Raw genomic sequence first — 25,101 nt, 5'->3', positions numbered from 1 at the left:
TCATGTTATTATATTCAAACTATAGATGCACATGCAGAATTGTTAGAAGAATTTCCAGAATTACAAGGAACAGGAGAATGTTCTTTAGGAGAAGGTAATGAATCAATTGATGAAGCTGAAATGTTAGCTACACTTATAGCTAATGGATATGAACCAACAACAGAAGAAATTCAAATGCTAAAAGAAGAAGACAGATATCGATACAAATCATCGATAGAAGAACCACCGAAATTAGAGTTAAAGCCACTTCTAAACCATTTGGAATACGCTTATTTACATGGTGAATCTGAATTACCTGTAATAATATCGTCTTCTCTTACTGAAAATGAGAAATCACAACTCATTTCTGTGTTGAAAGCTCATAAACCAGCCATTGCATGGAAGATTCATGATATTAAAGGAATAAGTCCTTCGTATTGCACACATAAAATCCTTATGGAAGAAGGTCATAAAACGTATGTGCAACGCCAACGAAGACTAAATCCTAATATGCAAGATGTAGTAAAGAAAGATATTATTAAACTGCTAGATGCAGGTTTAATTTATCCAATCTCTGATAGTCCATGTGTAAGCCCAATTCAATGCGTGCCTAAGAAGGGTGGCATGACTGTCATTACAAATGAGAAAAATGAGCTTATTCCTACTAGGACTGTAACAGGATGGCGTGTATGTATTGATTATAGAAAATTAAATGACGCCACCAGAAAAGATCACTTTCCCTTACCTTTCATAGATCAAATGTTGGAAAGATTAGCCGGAAATAGTTACTATTGTTTTCTAGATGGATTTTCCGAATATTTTCAAATTCCAATAGCACCCGAAGATCAAGAGAAAACCACATTCACGTGCCCTTATGGTACTTTTTCTTACAAACGCATGCCATTTGGACTCTGTAACGCCCCTGCAACCTTTCAAAGGTGTATGATGGCGATTTTTCACGACATGATAGAAGAATGCATGGAAGTTTTCATGGATGACTTTTCAGTCTTTGGTGATACATTTGAATCATGTCTAGTTAATCTGGAACGAATGCTTATTAGATGCGAACAATCAAATCTAGTACTTAATTGGGAGAAATGCCATTTCATGGTTAAAGAAGGCATCGTTCTTGGACATAAAATTTCAAAAGAAGGAATTGAAGTGGATAGAGCTAAAGTAGATGTAATTGCTAAACTTCCACATCCCACCAATGTTAGAGGAGTTAGGAGTTTTCTAGGGCATGCCGGTTTTTACCGACGTTTCATAAAAGATTTTTATAAAATTGCCACTCCTATGAATAAACTCCTAGAAAAGAATGCTCCATTCATCTTTTCAGATGAGTGTATCAAATCTTTTAATATTCTTAAAGAGAAACTCACTAATGCACCGATCATGATAACACCAAATTGGAATCTACCATTTGAACTAATGTGCGATGCAAGTGATTTTGCAATGGGAGCCGTTTTAGGATAAAGGATTGAAAAACGATTTCAACCTATATATTATGCTAGTAAGACGTTACAAGGAGCACAAACGAACTATACAACTACTGAAAAAGAACTCCTTGCTATTGTCTTTGCTTTTGACAAATTTCGATCATATCTCGTTCTAGCAAAAACGGTGGTCTATACCCACCATTCTGCTCTTAGATACCTATTTTCAAAACAAGATGCTAAACCAAGATTAATCCGTTGGATCTTACTCTTACAAGAGTTTGATATTGAAATCCGAGATAAAAGAGGAGCAGAAAATCTCGCCGCTGATCATCTTTCTCGTCTTGAAAATCCTGAGTTAGAAGTTCTAAATGAATCGGCCATACAAGACAACTTTCCTGATGAATATCTATTGAAGATAGATTATAAAGAAATTCCATGGTTTGCAGACTATGCAAACTATTTAGTATGTGGATTCCTTGAAAAAAGATTATCGTACCAAAGACGAAAGAAATTCTTCAGTGATATAAAATACTATTTTTGGGAAGATCCACATCTGTTTAATAGTTGTCCCGATGGAATAATACGCCGATGTGTATTTGGAGATGAAGCTAGTAAAATATTAAACCATTGTCACACAGGACCAACAGGAGGGCATTATGGGCCTCAACTAACAGCAAGAAAAGTTTATGATGCTGGATTCTATTGGCCTACAATTTACAAAGACGCACACCTTCTTTGCAAATCCTGTGATGCATGTCAAAAGGCCGGAAAAATAAGTCAACGTGATGAAATGCCACAAAATGTCATCCAAGTATGTGAAGTATTTGACATTTGGGGTATTGACTTTATGGGTCCATTTTCAAAATCTCATAATAATCTATATATACTCGTAGCCATTGATTATGTATCTAAATGGGCGGAAGCATAAGCTCTCCCAACTAACGATGCACGAGTTGTAGTAAACTTTTTAAAACGTCTTTTTGCAAGGTTTGGAACACCGAAAGCTTTAATAAGTGATCGGGGTACTCATTTCTGTAATAATCAACTTGAGAAAGTTCTTAAAAGATATGGAGTAACTCATAAAATCTCCACCGCATATCATCCACAAACAAGTGGACAAGTTAAAAATACCAACCGAGCTTTAAAACGTATTCTAAAGAAAACCGTAGGATCGAATCCGAAGGAATGGTCCATTAAATTGGAGGATGCACTCTGGGATTTTAGAACAGCCTACAAAACTCCAATTGGAACCACACCTTTTAGACTTGTTTATGGAAAAGCATGTCATCTTCCAGTAGAAATTGAACACAAAGCATTTTGGGCTTTGAAGACATGTAATCTTGATTTATATGAAGCTGGACATCTACGGTTAAGTCAACTAAACGAATTAGAAGAATTAAGACATGAAGCATACGAAAATTCGTTAATCTATAAAGAAAGAACGAAGAAATGGCATGATAAAAGAATCAGAAGTTCAAAAGAATTTAAAGAAGGAGACAGAGTTCTTCTTTTCAATTCACAATTCAAGCTATTTCCGGGAAAATTGAAATCAAGATGGTCTGGACCATTCATAGTCAAAAGAGTTTTCCCATACGGAACAGTAGAATTGATAAATTCAAATGGGAATGAATTTAAAGTTAATGGTCACAGAGTTAAACATTACATACATGGTCCGATGGAAGTTGACAACGAAGTTAATCACAATTTCGACACCACAGCTAACTAAGTGTGGGTAGAATCAAGTCTTTAAAGGATAATATGTATTTCTGTTGGAGTTAGATTATCTGTTTTCGTGGAGATCTCAAAAATGGAAACCGAATGGTCTTTCCCTAGCAGACCCTAAAGAACTAGTCTTCTCCCCCCATTCTGAATTTTTATTTTTTTTAGGTTTTTACAAAATGAAGACTGCCTGTGAACTAAACCATGGTCTAATGCTACACGCTTTGATCACTAAACGTAATAATGACATACTACCGAGTGAAATAGTATCAGTAATCAGAGAAAGAATGGACGGAGTTAGAAAAGAATCCAGATGCGAAGATAATAAGTTACAATTTGGTAAAGGAAAATCAAAATCCGCAGCGAAAAGAAGAGCACGACACCTAGAAAGATGTCACAAATGCGGAAAATGGTCACATGGAGGTAAATGTTCAAATAATCAAACCTATTCAAATACCGAATTTGTTACTTTATGCAGAGACAGACCGTTCATATGTTTAGAAGAAAAGACACTGAATGCTCGAGGTTACGCCTATGTAGCCATGGAAAACCAATTAAACCGACTATCTTATGAATGGGATAGATCATATAACTAAGAAATCTATTTCACAGGTATGTCTGTACAGTTTTTATTTTATTTTTTTATTTTTAACCTTTTGATAATAAACGCTAATTTGTTCGCTAAAAAGTATTAAATTGGTATTGAATAAAATTAGGTTTGGCGACCGAAATTATTGATATCATTCAAAAATTTATTACATCACTGCGAAATTTAACGTTTATTCTTAAGGTATAAATATCTTTAAATAATCAACCCAAAATATTTCAAAAATTCGTCATGAGTTAAATTAGGTTTTGGAACCGAAATTACTTTACCGAAAAGAGGGGCGCATATTTTTGATAATATTTGATTGATTAAAGTGGGATAAAAAGCCAAAAAGATTTTTAATTTTATTTTTACCATGTTTTTAAAATTAATATTTAAATCTTAAATTAATATTGTAAACTTTGTAAAAACAATATTTTTAAAATTGTAAATATTTGAAAAAATTAATATAAGTTTGGTGTGAATTTATAATATGAATTTTTAAATTAAGTTTGGTGTAAATTTTTAATTTTTAAAATATGAATTTTTAATTTTATGCATTTTAAATTTTAAGTTTGGTGTGAATTTTTAATATTAATTTTAAATTTTATAACTGTGTGAATTTAAAAACAAAAATTTACTTTATCTCATTAAGTTAAAAATATGATTTTTAAAATTCGTCGTAAGTTGAAGACTAGGTCTTTGAACCGAAATTGCTTTACCCAAGGGAGGGACGAGAACTTTTATTATCATTATTTTTAATCTTATTGAATTAAAGTATGCCAAAAACATTAAAAAAAAAAACCAAAAATCTTAGCTTTTAAAACAATTGCTACAAAAAGAAAAATTTTAAAATTTTGTCGAGGAACGGACTAGGACATCGATCCGAAACGACCTCGTTCTAAATAACAAGGAAAACAAAATTTTAAAAATTAATTACTTAATTGTTTTATAAGTTAATGATTTTATATATATAAAAAAAAACAAACTCCGCGACTCGCGGAGTTTGAAGGGTAATTCACCGCGAGTCGCGGGAGGATCGGATTACAGGAAAAAAAAATAAGAGCTGAAACAGCTCAGTCCACACAAAACCCACAGAAAACACTGCGAAAATACTGCACGCAAAAACCCGAAAAAACATCCCTAAAATCACAATTTTTAACCGTTAATCATCAAATCTTTTACTAAAATCATGTTGAGAAGGATGCTATCGAGGAATTACTCAAGAAAAACGGTAAATTTCTACACCTAAACACCATTTAATCCGAAATTAATGTTCTTGAGCAATTTTTTCCCCAATTTGATTTTGATGCTTTTTAGTGTAATTAGACTTAAATTGCTTATGTATTATGCTTGTATAACCTAGATTGATGCTATTTAACATGATTAGAAGCCTTAAACTTCAAATTTTGAGTAATCTAGGGTTTGTGTTCTTGAGCAATTTGGGGCTTTTTGATATAAACAGGTTATGGCCGATTTTTGTCATGAATTGTTGCTAAATTAAGTAGTGTAACATATCTAGGTAGTTAAATGATCCAAACTTTGAGCCTAAACATGATTTTGAGAATTAAAGTGGACTTTTTCAAGTCTAAAATTCATGAACTTGATTTTTGAAAGATAATGCCATTTGAAACCTGTTTAATTGCTAGTAATGATTATTTTGACATGTTATTTGAGTTGAATGCTTATGAACTTGGCGAACATTTTCGTATATGCTTATTTGAAAAAGTGTAGATTTGATAAAAATGTGAAAATGAGCTTAAGTTTGATATAAATTGATCATGTCATTGTAATTATTTTGATTGATGATTTTGCTGACACTAATGCATATTTGGATGCACAAAAATTGTGTTTGATGTGTTTTGCAGACTGAAAGGGGTGAATCTTCATCCCAATCTCGAAATGCTCCTGCTGAGAATGCGGAACAACAGGAGGTGGATAACTACTACAAGCAAGATATACCTCACCCAGTCATGACATTTTCTGATATGCACTTGGAAGAATTGCACCCGAACCTGAGATTTAACAGACTTTGGATAGATTATCCAAAATACCAAAGGGGTTTGCATACTCTTCATTCTAAGGTTGTTGAGGTACCTAGGGTCATAGAATGGGGACCCTTAGAAGCTGTAGAATTGGCCGGGCCAATTAGGGAATTACTTGCACAGAGGTATGGTAATTCTACTTTTAATGACTGGGTACGTTTATTCACCATGCGTAGACCTGTATATAAAGTATGGTGTGAAGAATTGTTGTGTAGTATAGAATTAAATGATCGGGTAGCTAGTTTAACCGATCGATCTTTTATTAGATTTTTGTTAGGAGGTTCGATGCGCCACATGTCTTTACTAGACATGGCTCAGGCTTTACGTATATATACGCCTGAGGAGTTAGCATCTGCAAATTGTAGAGGGTTGATACTAAATGGTAGAAAGATAGATGAAAATTTTGATACACACGGTGTATGGAGTCAAATGACAAGCCATCACCGATTCAAAGGGGGAAATTACTCTTATTTGGATATAGATAGAACTGAATTAAGAGTGATTCATAGGTTTTTAGCTAATTCGATTACACAAAGAGGTAAGAACAAGGAAAAGGTAAATGAACAGGATTTGTTTTACCATATGTGTATTCGAGACCCACAAAGCGCTGTAAGTATACCTTATTGTGTGGGTTATTATTTATCAGCTATGGTTAGGGGGATGAGACCGCATAGCATAATAGGAGGTGGTATTTTTATTACTTTGATTGCTGAATATCTCGGTGTGGATATAAGTCGGGGGGTTTATTAGTCGAAGAACCAGAACCCCGCAATACTATAGGTTTAAATGTATACAATGGTGCGAAAGTTTTAAAGAGGCAAAATAACGCCGCAGTACAATACCATGGTAGACATCCACAGGTTGAGAGAAACCAATAGCAAGGTAATGTAGGAGGGGGAAATGAGATGCAAGAAATGCAAAAGTTTATAGATGCACAGGAGTACGAAAATGCTAGACAGAGAGCATTTGAGGATTGGCAAGTTCATCAGAACCAAATCATAGCTTATTGCCAACATATAGGTAGAAACTATATTCCTACACCAAAACCCATATTCCCTCCCTGGTCTATAGAGATGCAACCACCATATCCTACGTATAACCCTGCCGAAGCATTTTATAGCACCTATGGTTATGCTTGGAACCCCTATTAGTACCAGTATCATCCCTAGTCTACTTAGTTTTATTTATTTTGTAATTTGTAATGTTGATACGTTTAATACGTATGTTAATATTGTAATAGTTTTTATAATTTTCTAACTTTTATTCTTAGATTTTAATAATTTTTGAATGTGGGGTAATATACCAAACTTCAAAAATATGTATATATGTTTGCAGTTTAACTTATGTACACAACAGGGTAAAACAACGCATTTTCAAAGACTGGCATTAAGTTCAGCAAAAGCAACTAATTTTGACGACAAGATGCAAAATATATGTGAAATAACAACAAGACGGAATGAACAAATGATGTGCACCATTTATCATTCAGCAAACAAACGCCAATATATTTGGAAACTTTGGTAAAAATTTAATCATTTTCACACAAATCACCCTCAATAATTTAAATTGATTTCTTGCAAATGAGGACATTGCAAGATCTTAAGTGTGGGAAGGGGTTAAATTCTTTCGGATTTTATAATTTTTATCTTAAACACTTGGTTACCATTAAAAATACTAGTAAAGCAGTAGTTGTATTAGAATCTAGTGCTCTCTGATAATAAAGAACAGCCCTAGTCTTATATACTGACTACCCAATTCTAGTAAAAAATTTTCAAAATTTTCAATTAAATGAACTCAAAATCATGTTTATACATATTTATGAACGATAAAACTAGGTTTTAACACCGAAATTATTGTAACCTCGGAAAGGACATAAATTGAGAAACAAACCAAAATGTTAAAATTCATTTAAAATGGAATAGAGGACGATAAAAAGGAAAATAAAAGTCAAGTGTGGGAAAATTACCAAGTTATCTTAAACATATGTCACATATTTCTGTAACAAATAACTGAAAATACTTTTGCTTTGGACTAAACTAAACTGTTTTACCCAATGAAAGAAAAGAAGAGATGGATCTACACGATGAATCAATTCCATCATTAAAAGGAAGTAAAGTCTTCCGGAAAAGAAACGCGCTTCTTGATTTAGGTCAAGAAGTTGTCGTCCAGACCAGCTGTAGGTTGACGAAAAATCTAGAAAAGTCATCACTAAAATCAGCAGGAAATCCACGGACCTCAGCATTAAACAGGGTCGCCAAGTGGTCAGATTTATCCTAACCATGAGAAGGATTTATCTCGTAAAATGGGGGAGCACCATGCAAATTAGCTGGATAAGACTAATGAATCAGATCCCCAGAAAGGATAATCTCCTTAAAGATTAAAAATCAGCTTTTAAGACTGATATTACTCAATCCTTGAGATTGACCTTAAAGATTGAGAATTACAAACTCATGGAATTCAATGATATCTAAACTCGAGCTTGAACGAGAAAATATTTTGATCAAAAATTACAAACCGATTTGTTTTCTGAAAACCCTATTTTCAATGCGTTCATTACCATTGAACGTAAAATCCTAGGAATTCACCTGGAATTCATTAGGTCACCTGAACCAAATCGGGTGTCAACCGTAAGAACGGTGGTTGCATAGCATGGTCAAATACAGGACCTTGTGCCAGACCGAAAAATCATAAAGGTGAGCTTTACTATTGCTCCTACCAAGGATAGTAATTGCGTCCGACACGTTATAGACCATAATTAAAAGCATGTCAGGGGACATTGCCTTAACAGTTGCTTGTTCAACGCTTTCCTTTACAACTGGACGGTAGTTTACCGAAAGGTAATATACGGGACAAGTAAACTGGACGTGTTGCTTTCCAAATACAAGGTTAGCAAGTGGGTGACACAAAACCGCAAGTTTTGAGCTAAAATTTTCAAATCTAAAACCCACCAAACCCACAAAAATATTTTGCAAACACCGGTGAAGGGTTATTCCGGAAAACTTATCTAGGGTAAAAACTAGATTTAATTTTCAAAAGATCAAATGTTTTCATAAAGATCCAATTTCCTTAATGGATCTAAATTTTTATAGTCATGTGGGACTGTAAACCATATCGTTAATACCATTGTTTATACCGCCGTATAGAAATCACTGATGTACAAAGTGTGAAGAATAAAGAAGTGATTCTAGTATTTCAAGACGATATTGCTTGAGGACAAGCAACGCTCAAGTGTGGGAATATTTGATAATGCTAAAAACGAACATATATTTCATAGCATTATTCCTCAAGAAAGACAAGCTTTTAGTTGCAATTGTTCTATTTACAAGTGATATTCGTTTAAATAATAAAAGGTGAAGACAAAAGACAGATTCGACGAATTGAAGACGCAAATGACCAAAAAGCTCAAAAGTACAAAAGACAATCAAAGAAGTTCCAATTATTGATAAGAAACGTCTCGAAATTACAAGAGTACAAGATTCAAAACGCAAAGTACAAGATATTAAATTGTACGCAAGGACATTCGAAAATCCGGAACCGGGACATGAGTCAACTCTCAACGCTCGACGCAACGGACTAAAAATTACAAGTTAATTATATATATAAATATGATATAATATATAATTAATTATATTAATTATATATATATATTATATTTATAAATAAATCGTCGGCAAGAAAGACTCCAAAAGCTGGTGAGCTGTATTTACAAACTTCGCGACTCGCGGAGTTTGAAGGCCAAAAGGGCCGCGAGTCGCGGAGCCCCAAAGTTTGAAACTCCCTATAAAAGCAACTGAATTCTGAGCATTTTTAATCCATCATATATCCATCTCTCTATCTATATCGTATATATTTATATTTTAATTTTAATTTTAATTTTAATTTTAATCATAATAATAAGGGTATGTTAGCGAATGTTGTAAGGGTGTAAGTCGAAATTCTGTCCGTGTAACGCTACGCTATTTTTAATCATTGTAAGTTATGTTCAACCTTTTTAATTTAATGTCTTGTAGCTAAGTTATTATTATGCTTATTTAATCCGAAGTAATCATGATGTTGGGCTAATTACTAAAATTGGGTAATTGGGCTTTGTACCATAATTGGGGTTTGGATAAAAGAACGACACTTGTGGAAATTAGACTATGGGCTATTAATGAGTTTTATATTAACTAAACAATACCTTGTTAATTTAATATACAAACTTATAATTCGACGTATTTATATATAACCACATACGCTTGACTGGGTACGTTGGGCGGGATATCTATAAATACCAATAATTATTCATTTTACCGGACACGGAACTGGATTAATAGTTAATAGACTTGTTGAAACAGGGGTGAATTACATTCAAGGGTAATTGGTGTAATTGTTAACAAAGTAGTAAAACCTTGGTTTACACGCAGTCGATAACCTGGTGTATTCATTAAACAAAGTATTAAAACCTTGTTACAATTCGAATCCCCAATTAGTTGGAATATTTGACTTCGGGAATAAGAATAATTTAACGAAGGCTTTCGCTCTTTATATTTATGACTGATGGACTATTATGGACAAATCCATATAAACATATTAAATAATCCAGGACAAAGGACAATTAACCCATGGGCATAAAACTAAAATCAACACGTCAAACATCATGATTACGGAAGTTTAAATAAGCATAATTCTTTTATTTCATATTTAATTTCCTTTATTTTATATTTAATTGCACTTCTAATTATCGCATTTTTATTGTTATTGTATTTAATTGCACTTTTAATTATCGTACTTTTTAATTATCGCAAGTTTATTTTATCGCACTTTTATTATTCGCAATTTCATTATTGTTATTTACTTTACGCTTTAATTTAAGTCTTGTATTTATATTTATTATTTTACATTTGGTTTTAACTACGACTAAAGTTTTAAAATCGACAAACCGGTCATTAAACGGTAAAAACCCCCCTTTATAATAATAATATTACTTATATATATATATATATATATATATATATATATATATATATATATATATATATATATATATATATATATATATATATTTGTATTTTTATAAAAGTAAACTAATATAGCGTTAAGCTTTGTTTAAAGATTTCCCTGTGGAGCGAACCGGACTTACTAAAAACTACACTACTGTACGATTAGGTACACTGCCTATAAGTGTTGTAGCAAGGTTTAAGTATATCCATTCTCTAAATAAATAAATATCTTGTGTAAAATTGTATCGTATTTAATAGTATTTCCTGCAAAAATAATAGCTATTTCGTATACATCGCTGCAAACATCAGTGTTCTTCTCTTTGTCTAAGTAAGGACTGCCGACACCTTCTCTTGTATAAACCCACTTAACCCATGACCATTGCAACACCTATCGACCTCACTTGAACAACTATTCGTGTTTCTGTTTTGAGCTTAACCGAACACCACCATCATTATCTTGTGTTGATTCCCACTCCACCATAAACCATCCGTCACCTCCTCATCCACCCACAATCATCTTGAAATCCATATCACCTTGAACTACCTATTCCACATCTTATTAAATCACCATGCTAGATCACCACAACCACCTTGATCACTGTCTTTACAAACCGCCATTATAGCCACCGTTCACCCCACTCTCTTTAATCGTGAGCACCACCATTCACCTTTTATCTATTTTAATTCTCATGACATCACCTTCATCGTAAACAACCACCATAATTCTTTGTGTTCTTTCTCGTGAAACCTTCATTATCGTGAACCCAATTAAACTCCAAACCACCATCACAAAACATCATTTAACAACCTGCTATCATGCTTTCTAATTATTGCTATTGATCACCACCTCTTGCTCGCCTCTTCTTCTTGCTCTTTCTCCTCTCTCTATATCTTTCCTCTTTTCATTAATATTCTGTTTTGAACCGATCACATCACCACTTTGATTTTCTTTTTTGTTTCCTGTATAAACAGCCACCTCTATTAAATACTCCTATCGAACCCTCTGCATCTATTTTATTTTTTGCTGCTATTGTTTTGAGTATGAGTGCTGCTTCCTAGTTTAAATGGACGACCAAATCCAAATAACCACTCGCAAGTATACAAACAATATATGTTCATTTATAAAGTGATAAATATTAAAGTGGGTGAATGATACACTATGGCGTGTCCCTTTATTTTTGTTCCCTCCTTCCATGTGGCCGACACTCATTAAAATAGGTACTCCACTTGTGCTATTTTTTTTCGCATGCTTCACTTTCTATCACAATAGTCAACTCGTAACCCTACCACTTTTAATATTAAACTCCTTGAATCGAGCTGTGTAATTGTTTGGCCGAAATCCCTTCTCATGTTGGGACATTTGCAAGTAAAATAGGAAAATAAATAAGTAAATGGTGGACCAAGAGGGAATTAAAAAAATAAAATAAAAAGAGTGGATCGAGTTGGTTACAGTTGGGATAAATAAGAGAATTATGATGATGAATCATGATTGAGTGGGATAATGATAACTTTATGATGAATAAAGTTAATGATTTAAAAATAGAATCCTAAAGGTTACAGGCAAAAATTTGATAGACGATAGGGCCATGTATTTTTTTTATGGACTATTTTCCTAGTAGGCCGAGATCCATTATAATCATATTGGGCCGTGAAATGATTAATATATTGGGCCATTTAGTGTGAGGGTGACGGTTGATGATAATAATGGTGATTGAAGGAAAATGATGAGAACCGAAAATGGGTTAAAAAGAATTTAAATCATATATTAATCAGAAATAGAAGGCTAGCGCAGGTGGTTTTCTGGAAGTGTTGTATAGTAAGAGGTCGCGGGCCTTGGTAGTGGTGTTTATTTTCTTTTTAAGAGCTCATTTCTTGGAGGTAGTATTATTATCCTATTTATTATTCTATTTATTATTATCATTGTTCTTATTATTATAATTATTATTATTATTATTCAGAGTAACATTTTTAAAAGTATCATTTTTATAAAAATTATCATTTTTATTATTATCATTAAAAGTATCATTTTTATAAGAATTATCATTTTTGTTATTATTACTATTATTATTATAAAACAAAAACAGATATTTAATTATTATTATCAATATTATTTTAAAAATAACTGTTGGCTATATAAAACTATAATTACTACATCTAACATAACTATAGTAATATTTTATATTAATTAGGTTATTAATGAAACACATAATTAAAATAACAATTAAATCACTAACAATATATAAATTTGTTCGATTACGAGTATATGTGTTAATGTATATATAAATAATATAGGTTCGTGAATCTGAGGCCAAACCTGCATTGTTTAGTTTCGTCATGTGTATTTTTACTACAAAATACAGTATGGTGAGTTTATTTGATTCCCTTTTACTCTTTACATTTTTGGGACTGAGAATACATGCGCTACTTTTACAACTGCTTTATTAAATGCTTTTGAAATACATTTTGAACTGCGAATACATGAAATGCTTTTATAAATGTTTGACGAGATAGACACAAGCAAAACATTCCTCGAATGAATTATGTGAACGTGATAATTGCCACCATTGAATTATGTAGACGTGATAATTGCCACAATTGATATGAATATTTTTCCCCTGATTATTATTGCTTGGTAACCTAAGAATAAGGAAACATCACTAATTTTGAGAATTAGTGAACGCCTAATTGACGCAAATCCTAAAGGTAGCTACCGGGTTTAACACCCCCACCCAGAATGTTCACTAGACCGAAGGGCTAGTGGGTGTGGTGTTTAGTACTTCGAAGTTTATATGATTATTATACAGACGAGATGTTCTGTTTTGGGGATATTATTATGCGCATTATATGTTAAGGTTGGTTACCAAGCTAAGCTATGAAAGAAATGAAAAGTGAATGTTATGTATCGAGAGAATGATTTTATACACAGGTTATGTGTATGTTATTTTTGTGCACGAGATATGTGTACGATTACTAAGATTGATGAAAGATGATTTTGTACACGAAAAAGGTGTACTGTATTTAAAAGATATCGCATGTACATTACAGGTGGGTGTAGGATTCGGGCCCATTTGTACCATGCAGGATTTAAATCTTGTGGTCTATCAAAATGATGAATTTTATTATTTTATGATAAACCTATGAACTCACCAACCTTTTGGTTGACACTTGAAAGCATGTTTATTCTCAGGTATGAAAGAAATCTTCTGTTGTGCATTTGCTCTTTGTAAAGACATTATTTGAAGTCGATCATCGTAATGGAACCAGATGTTGGTGACTTCGTCCAGATGGATTAGGACGGGGTTTGACATGTGGTATCAGAGCGGTGGTCTTAGCGAACCAGGTCTTGCATTAATGTGTCTAACTGATAGTTGTTTAGATGCATTAGTGAGTCTGGACTTCGACCGTGTCTGCATGTCAAAAGTTTTGCTTATCATTTCGTGTCAAAAATTACCTACTTATCATCCTTAGAAAATTACCTGCTTATCATTCTTAGTCTAGACACATCTTACTGCATTGATTGCATGAATAGTGTATAGATAAAATTCATATCTTAGCATATCTGCTAATTTAAATTTTAGCGTATCTGTTACGGTTACCTTTGTTTGACAGCTTTCGAAATTTTCTCCGTAATTTGTGAAATCTTTATGCTATATATATATGTATTCTATGTAGTTAGAATATCATCTAATATTCGAAAATCATTTCATATCGAAAAACCCTTTACACAATCGTGCGAAATGGAACTCGTCACTAGTTCAAGTTCTTCGGAATCCGACAGCTATTCCGACATGGATGTTCACCTAAGCTACTGTAGCAGCGTCACCAGAATGAATTCAACCAAACAACCATCCCCAATTCATCTGATGAGTTCGTAGTCGACTTAATCGATAGAGACGAGAAGAAGGCGATACTTCCCATCAACCAAATTTCCCTCTTGGCGATGAACCTGAAGCACTCACCGGTGAACCAATCCGAAACACCAATTTCACCTTCATTTCCTGAATATCTCGCCACAATTATATTCTATCTAAAATTCTAAACCTTATTCATTCGCTCGCTCCGACCGACAATCATCCCGGAATAATAGAAGAAGTCAACGAACTTCGCGCTCGAATAATCAATTTGAAGAATATGGTGCAAAATTTACCAGCTTCAGCAACATCATCGGCAGTAACAGTACCATCAGTAATAGCATCAGTACCATCAACAATCCATGCCTCAGCATCTCATTCTGTACCTCGAGTATAATCATCGTTCTACATGACGTTCTACATCATTTATCTTCGTTCGACATGGCGATTATGTAATCTCTAATGTTTTAGAGATTATATATTCTTGTTTTGACGGTAAACCAAATGAGTTTAATACTATATTAACTCATTAAATCCATGATTACATCTAAAGAAAATATATATGTATATATGTTTTCATAAAGATTGTAATTAAAAAAAAATTCTTTCGTACAAACTGATAATGGTGAAAATATTTTAACGGGTAGGTAATACCCGAGGAATATTTAGATTTCACATTAATAAGTTACACTGTACATTCTTCCCATCTGATTCAACAGTCATTTACTATCCTACCTACATCCATAGATATACGAATCCGTTCACCGCAGAATAACCATTTTCATTCAATTTCATATTTGGATTTTGACCTATCAGAATCCAACAAGTGGTATAATGAAGAAAACATTGGACAAAAATAAAACTTGTTAGAAACAAACAATTTAATTATGAGAAGAATTTTGATAAGAATCCACGCTAACTGTTCCTAGCTAACTGTTCCTAGCTAAATGATTAATTCCATATTACATTTTATTTATCGCAATTTATTTATCGCAATTTAATTATCGTAATTTATTTATCGCAATTTAAATTCTCGCAATTTTATTTATCGTCATTTAATTTCTGTTATTTATTTTACGCACTTTAAATATCGGGACACGTATACAAGGTTTTGACATATCATATCGACGCATCTATATATATTATTTGGAATAACCATAGACACTCTATATGCAGTAATGCTGGAGTTAGCTATACAGGGTTGAGGTTGATTCTATAATAATATATATACTTTGAGTTGTGATCGAGTCTGAGACATGTACATGGGTCACGATACGTATTAATTAATTCGAATATTATAAACTATATATGAATTATTGAATTAGTAACTGTGGACTGCTAACTGTGGACTACCAACATTGGACAATTAAAATGAATTAAAATATTAATTATAACATATGAAACTAAATAATTCTTCATGTTTGCCACTTGATTTCATCTTAAACCTCATTTGTATCTCGATGATTACAATCTGCGATCAAACCTTTCATGATTCGTAAAAACACCTCAATCGATAGGATGAACCAACCGCACTTCATCTACAGAAGAAGAGATCGATGCATATAGTTATGCACCTGAAAACACTCGGAACCTGAGTAAACATTTAACACATAGCTGTGCTAATTCCTTTAGCGTTATTATTACCGAAAATAACTTTGCAACTCCTGTTCGAGATAGTCAGTTTTGTCACAGCTCCAGCAAGTCAACTTCGACTTTTCGTTCGAAACAACCTTATTATAACCTTGAATATATATATATATATATATATATATATATATATATATATATATATATATATATATATATATACGTGCTCTTTTATTGTTACCGGAGAATCTTTTATATTTCATCATATTACCAGCAGACGTACCAGCAACCTCGTTGCTCCTTGGCTTAAATCTCTCCGACAAATCACTATATTTATCTATTGGATTTTTATCATGAACTCATCGGCATCTTGTAACGATAATTACCATACCGAATACTGGGAGGCATCAATCGATAATCTCGAATTCCTCAGCAATTCTACGACAACAATTATATATATATATATATATATATATATATATATATATATATATATATATATATATATATATATATATATATATATATATTTATATATATATATATATATATATATATATATATATATATTCTATCTCCCGGATTTACACAACTTCAATTATGAATTTCTGAAAAGCGCTTTAGCCTATGAATCAGTTTTCTGAGTTTTGAAAAAAAGCTGATGAAATCTTTAGCGAATACCTTGCTCCTTACTCTAAATCCTTGCGGACGAATTTCTTCATCATCTTCTGATCTTAAATATTTTAAATTCTAAGATATCATCGTATCTTTCGTTATAAATATCTTAGATATTTCTGAAGATACCTTCATAAATATTCTTGTCCAAAATTATCTACATCTTCGTGCTTTCTGTAATTCATTATAGTGGAAACTTATGTAAAATTCAAGTATAAATTAGGAATGAAATTGTGGAGAAGTGTTGGGAATTGAAGCATGAGTTAGTATAATATAATGGCGCTTGGCTAACGTGATTATATTACCGTAGGTCATGCTGAGTTTCTAATGGGACATGATGATTCGCAGATCATAACGACATCATATGCCATGTTACATAACTCTTTCATTCTACTTAACTTCTGAATATATCAAGAAAATATATTCTTGATAGTTCTATTCTCAGTGATTCTGACAATTTAACAAATCAAATCGTGCTATTACGTTCTTTCTTGTTTAGAACATTAAGTTTATTCGAAACACCATACCTACAAAATTCTGGATCATTATTCGCTTGACTTAAAGTAGGGAAAAGAAAATAAAAGCATGGAGCTCCGAAATAGAAAGGGGGTATAAATCGCAGCAAATAAGAGAGAGCATTAACTGTGAATGATAATGATTATAGAAGACGAAAGTAGGGACTCCGAAATATAAGGGAGAATATAAAGCCCGATAATAACACATAAATTACAAACCGTGGATATTAATACGAATAGCAATATAAAGACACGGTAGAATTAAGAATAGCATCACCCCAAAGTAATAGTAAAAGTAAACAGATTTTTCTGGTGGAAGATTGAAAAGAAGGATGACAGAAATGATAATTAGAAAAATATCAAGGATTAGAACTGGATTAAACATTTTCAATCTTTTGGATGTATGAACTAAGAAAGAAAGTATAGGAATGGTGGGAATAATGGAACAGAAGAGTTGAATTTATAATGGAAATATCAGACAGAGTAATCGAGGCAGATCACCGTATTTAATTATAGAGAATTTAATTTCCTTACTCGCCGAAGAATCAAATCTTTTAGATTTCGAAGATTTTCTTTAAATCCCTTGAATTCCGGAATTCAACCATGACTAGTCAAAAGTTATGATGAAACTTGTCTTTCTCATTTCACTCTTTTACGATAACTTCACTTATACTCTTCGAGTGATCCTATTGTTTTATCCATATTATTCAATGGTAATAAAACTCTATCTATCAACTCATATTCGTCATTAAAACATTCTTATTGTTAGCCATGATGATCACATTCAAATTTCGGGACGAAATTTCTTTAACGGGTAGGTACTCATGTCATACCCCGTCCTAATCCATCTGGACGAAGTCACCAATATCTGGTTCCATTGCGATGATCGACTCCAAATAATGACTTTACAAAGAGCAAATGCACAGCGGAAGATTTCTTTCATACCTGAGAATAAACATGCTTTCAAGTGTCAACCAAAAGGTTGGTGAGTTCATAGGTTTATCATAAAACAATAAAATTCATCATTTTATTAGACCACAAGATTTAAATCCTGCATGGTACAAATGGGCCCGAATCCTACACTCACCTGTAATGTACATGCGATATCTTTTAAATACAGTACACCTTTTTCGTGTACAAAATTATCTTTCATAAATCTTAGTAATCGTACACATATCTCGTGCACAAAAATAACATACACATAACCTATGTATAAAATCATTCTCTCGATACATAACATTCACTTTTCATTTCTTTCATAGCTTGGCTTGGTAACCGACCTTTACATATAATGCGCATAATAATATCCCCAAAACAGAACATCTCGTCTGTATAATAATCATATAAACTTCGAAGTACTAAACACCACGCCCACTGGCCCTTCCGTCTAGTGAACATTCTGGGTGGGGGTGTTAAACTCGGTAGCTACCTTTAGGATTCGCGTCAATTAGGCGTGCACTAATTCTCAAAATTAGTGATGTTTCCTAATTCTTAGGTTACCAAGCAATAATAATCAGGGGAAAAATATTCATATCAATTGTGGCAATTATCACGTTCACATAATTCAATGGTGGCAATTATCACGTCCACATAATTCATTCGAGGAATGTTTTGCTTGTGTCTATCTCGTCAAACATTTATAAAAGCATTTCATGTATTCGCAGTTTAAAATGTATTTCAAAAGCATTTAATAAAGCAGTTGTAAAAGTAGCGCATGTATTCTTAGTCCCAAAAATGTAAAGAGTAAAAGGGAATCAAATGAACTCACCATACTGTATTTTGTAGTAAAAATACACATGACAAAACTAAACAATGCAGGGTTGGCCTCGGATTCACGAACCTATATTATTTATATATACATTAACACATATACTCGTAATCGAACAAATTTATATATTGTTAGTGATTTAATTGTTATTTTAATTATGTGTTTCATTAATAACCTAATTAATATAAAATATTACTATAGTTATGTTAGATGTAGTAATTATAGTTTTATATAGCTAACAATTATTGTTAAAATAATATTGATAATAATAATTAAATATCTGTATTTGTTTTATAATAATAATAGTAATAATAACAAAAATGATAATTCTTATAAAAATGATACTTTTAATGATAATAATAAAAATGATAATTTTTATAAAAATGATACTTTTAAAAATGTTACTCTGAATATTAATAATAATAATTATAATAATAAGAAAAATGATAATAATAAATAGAATAATAAATAGGATAATAATACTACCTCCAAGAAATGAGCTCTTAAAAAGAAAATAAACACCACTACCAAGGCTTGAACCCGCGACCTCTTATAACACAACACTTCCAGAAAACCACCTGCGCTAGCCTTCTATTTCTGATTAATATATGATTTAAATTCTTTTTAACCCATTTTCGGTTCTCATCATTTTCCTTCAATCACCATTATTATCATCAACCGTCACCCTCACACTAAATGGCCCAATATATTTATCATTTCACGGCCCAATATGATTATAATGGATCTCGGCCTACTAGGAAAATAGTCCATCAAAAAAATACATGGCCCTATCGTCTATCAAATTTTTTCCTGTAACCTTTAGGATTCTATTTTTAAATCATTAACTTTATTCATCATAAAGTTATCATTATCCCACTCAATCATGATTCATCATTATAATTCTCTTATTTATCCCAACTGTAACCAACTCGATCCACTCTTTTTATTTTATTTTTTTAATTCCCTCTTGGTCCACCATTTACTTATTTATTTTCCTATTTTACTTGCAAATGTCCCAACATGAGAAGGGATTTCAGCCAAACAATTACACAACTCGATTCAAGGAGTTTAATATTAAAAGTGGTAGGGTTACGAGTTGACTATTGTGACAGAAAGTGAAGCATGCGAAATAAAAATAGCACAAGTGGAGTACCTATTTTAATGAGTGTCGGCCACATGGAAGGAGGGAACAAAAATAAAGGGACACGCCATAGTGTATCATTCACCCACTTTAATATTTATCACTTTATAAATGAACATATATTGTTTGTATACTTGCGAGTGGTTATTTGGATTTGGTCGTCCATTTAAACTAGGAAGCAGCACTCATACTCAAAACAATAGCAGCAAAAAATAAAATAGATGCAGAGGGTTCGATAAGAGTATTTAATTGAGGTGGCTGTTTATACAGGAAACAAAAAAGAAAATCAAAGTGGTGATGTGATCGGTTCAAAACAGAATATTAATGAAAAGAGGAAAGATATAGAGAGAGGAAAACGAGCAAGAAAAAGAGGCGAGCAAGAGGTGGTGATCAATAGCAATAATTAGAAAGTATGATAGCAGGTTGTTATATGATGTTTTGTGATGGTGGTTTGGAGTTTAATTGGGTTCACGATAATGAAGGTTTCACAAGAAAGAACACAAGGAATTATGGTGGTTGTTTTCGATGAAGGTGATGTCATGAGAATTAAAATAGATAAAAGGTGAATGGTGGTGCTCACGATTAAAGAGAGTGGGGTGACGGGTGGCTATGATGGCTGTTTGTAAAGACAGTGATCAAGGTGGTTGTGGTGATCTAGCATGGTGATTTAATAAGATGTGGAATAGGTAGTTCAAGGTGATATGGATTTCAAGATGATTGTGGGTGGATGAGGAGGTGACGGATGGTTTATGGTGGAGTGGGAATCAACACAAGATAATGATGGTGGTGTTCGGTTAAGCTCAAAATAGAAACACAAATAGTTGTTCAAGTGAGGTTGATAGGTGTTGCAATGGTCATGGGTTAAGTAGGTTTATACAAGAGAAGGTGTCGGCAGTCCTTACTTAGACAAAGAGAAGAACACAAAAAAAAAAAAAGTAGATAGGAAGATTTACAGAATCGTACTACCTTGTGTATTAAATTCAATAATCAGATTTTAAAGGTACAAATCAATTACAGTTAGGAAAAGGATGTAAAACTGCACCTGATTCTAATATGGTACAAATGATTTTATTGATATTTAATAATTAGTAATTAATTTAATAATAAGAATATCAAATAATAATAATAATAATTAATACAGATTTCCTTATATTCATATATCTGTATCTATTTTTATAAATGTCTGTCTTTATATAATTCTGTATATATATATATATATATATATATATATATATATATATATATATATATATATATATATATATATATATATATATATATATATATATATATATATATATATATATATATATGTTAACTATATAAGGAGACATAACCATTAATATTAATTTTTAATAATAATGGTGAAACTAATAATATTAATAATAATAGATATGATAATAATAATATCAATAATATTAATTTTTACTGGTACATATCAGGTTTCACATGTTCATATATATAATAATATTAATTATTTAAATATTCCTATTAGTGTTTATAACGAAATTATTGTCAATAATATTAACATAACGGTTATATTCAAACTTGTAATTTAATATTTTACAATTAATATTCATGTGCATATATATATATATATATATATATATATATATATATATATATATATACATACTTAAATATGTGAATCTATTTACAAATATTTGTTCGTGAATCGTTGGGAACAGTTGAAGGTCAATTGAATATATGAACGTAGTTCCAAAATGTTCGAGACTCAACATTACAGACTTTGCTTATCGTGTCGGAATTCTATAAAGATTAGGTTTAAATTTGGTTGAAAATTTCCGGGTCGTCACACCGAGGCTGCGGCAGGTACTAAATTAGGTTAGATCTGGACTATCATTGGAGGGAAGGCCAAGTTGAACTTAGGTTTGAGGGGAGGTTTGATGAATTGAAAACCAAAGTCCAACATCGGATTATTGAACGGGTTGACTAATGTAATTAGTCGAATATTCTATAGTATATGGAATATGTGGGCAGGGTTAGAGCTTCTCTCACTAAAGAAATTGGTTTGAAGTTATCGGAAAGGACGTGTTCGACTGTGGCTTGGGTTTGGTTGATGGTTTGTTCAACAAAGCGAGCGGTTTTCTCCGGGGTGACTAATTAGGAATCTTTAGGTGATGGTAGAAGTGGATAATCTTGTAAGTCCTGGAACTTGAGCTTTCTAGAGGGTGTCGGGAATTCGATGGGAGTTTGGTAACCGACAGAAGTACCGAGCTAGTGGGAGTTTGACGACTAATGGGAGTTATGGAGACGTTTATGCAACGTGGGTCTCTGGTACTCACAAGATTAGTGCGCATGATACTAGGGTACTTGGATGCTGCAATATACCTTCAAATGGCAAATAGATTTGCAACTGACCGGTGAAACGAACCAGATTGTTCTCGTATAGTCGTAGTTTTATTTCTTACTTGTATAGTGAGAGCGCGCTTGGAATGAGAAGATGGGGTTTGTGAAATCCATAGTTGTGAGGTGGGTCAGTGTACCAGCGCGAAAGCGGTAGAAGTTCAAAGGTGTAGATTTTAAGGTTTTGCGTTCTCACTGGAGCCTTGATGAAGAGTCATCGAGGGTGTCTGTTGGATTTTCTGATTGCTGGGAAGGAAAATCATCGATAGACGGTGAAATCCTGTACGAGGGTGATCATTGACATGTGTGTTCGGGATTGGACATGTCTAGAGTGATCGGTGAGGCGGTGTAGTCTCATGAAGAATCCTATAATTGAAGAGTTGCATACTTCAATTGATCTTCTTGTGTAAGAAGATGGTGGTACAAGAAACCGAGATGGACCTTGTTAGTAACTGAAAATCGGGTTGAAGCTTAGCGGTTTTGATGTCGAAAGACTTCCTTCCCTCTGGTGTGGAAGAGCGGCGTGATCCGGATGTTTGATTCCGACGGTATCAAAAGTCGTAGCTGAGAGGAGATCGGGAGTTGCTATGGGTGTTTGAACAACATTGACAGTTGAGGCGGTTATTGGTTTCTAGTTCTGATAAGTAGTGTTGAAGACCTTGTATCGAAAGTCTACTCATCCGAAGTATGCGTTAAGTGTGTGTGTCCCAAATGGAGTTTGGCGGTATAATGGTGGTTTTACGTTCTTGGTTGGAATGGAGATTGATGTTCGGGGTTTGTTCAAAATCTTCAAGTGGGAGATTATTGAGTAGTGAAGAGTTTGCTCAAAGTTTTCAAGTGGGAGATTGTTGAAGGTGTGAAGAATTTGATCAAACGAACAAGTCGAAGAGAGCTTGACTTGGTGAACAAGTCGTAGGGAGCTTGACTTGGTGAACAAGTCGTAGGGAGCTTGACTTGGTGAACAAGTCGTATGGAGCTTGACTTGGTGAACAAGTCGTAGAGATCTTGTTGCCTTAATTAAATCTTCTAGTAGGAATGGAGTATGAAGCAAGTAATAGATATTTATGGAATGTCTTTTGCTTGAATGACTAGTGTAACTTGGTGGACAAGTTTAACTCTTTCTATAAATTGTAACCCCTAGCCTCATTGTAATGTGTGCACAAAAATAATGGTGAAAAATCTCTGATTTGCGCCCGTGGAGTCAACCCTTTTTCGCGTTTTGAAGTTGGGATATAACCACGTTAAATCCATGTGTCGTTTACATTTATCGTTTATGCTTTATAATTCGTTTGTCGTTTGTGGGTAAGTGATTCGCATAAATCACTTGTCTTGTTAGGGCCTTACCGAATTCCTAACATTTACCACTTTATATTGCCTAAAAAAATGAAATATGCCCTTTGTTAGCTTCTATTTATGTGCGCCATTATGACGAGTTGTATTCATTTAGGTAAATTTATCAATATGAATGCAAGTTTAATTATCAAGAAGCAGCACTAAAATCAGAATCATCTAGACTGTTTGAAAATATTGTTAAATGAATGCCCTAATATATCTGAATCCAAGTCTTTGCCATTTAAAGGTTAATAATTTATTATTGTGTGAGCAGACACCACAAAAGAATTTGTTGCAATCTGAAGGCAAGCCAAAAAGTTGTAGTTGTGGGATGTGGGTAGGGGTGGTCAGTATTTGATTTGAAACCGTGGAACCCGAAAATCAAACCGAAACCAAACCGGAAAAAACCAAACCGAATTTGAAAAACGGTTTTCGGATCGAGTCAAACCGAAACCGAATTTGAATTCGGTTTTCGGTTTTGAAAATTCTGAATTCGGTTTAACCGAAAACCGAATTCAAAATTTTAATATATTTAATTTGTATATTTATGTTTTAATGTCATTATAATTTGGGACTCAATCAATAAAATATGTTCTCACCCATATAACGATTTGGTAACTCACATTATAATTAAGGTACTCAAATTATTATGTTCTTCTTCTTAATAACAGAAGTGGTAAACGTCATAATTAAGCTGTAAATATTAATAAATCATCGAATTCTTGATAATTTAATAGTACGTCATTGTTTTAGGATACAAATAACTAAGACATCAGTAACGCCACAATTAAACTACCATCGTTCTCAGTTTTTTCATAATATTCGGTTTTATCCGAAAACCGAACCGAATCCGAATTTGAATTCGGTTTTCGGTTCGGTATGGTTTTAACTTTGAATTCGGTTTTCAGTTTTGCGCAAAAAAATTTCAAAACCAAATACACCGAACTGAATAAACCGAACGAACCGAAAACCGAACCGATGAACACCCCTAGATGTGGATCGGGGGAGGTGACTTTTATATGGCTGAGAACTTTCGTGCTAATGTTCTTGGCATTGGTCTATCTGTAAATATGATCGCTTTAATATTGAATGCGCAATAGGCCTAAAATTTTCAGTTTAAT

This window comes from Rutidosis leptorrhynchoides, chromosome 11 (genome assembly GCF_046630445.1).
Source record: "Rutidosis leptorrhynchoides isolate AG116_Rl617_1_P2 chromosome 11, CSIRO_AGI_Rlap_v1, whole genome shotgun sequence".
Classification (NCBI taxonomy): domain Eukaryota; kingdom Viridiplantae; phylum Streptophyta; class Magnoliopsida; order Asterales; family Asteraceae; genus Rutidosis; species Rutidosis leptorrhynchoides.
Note: the sequence above shows the minus strand (reverse complement) of the source record.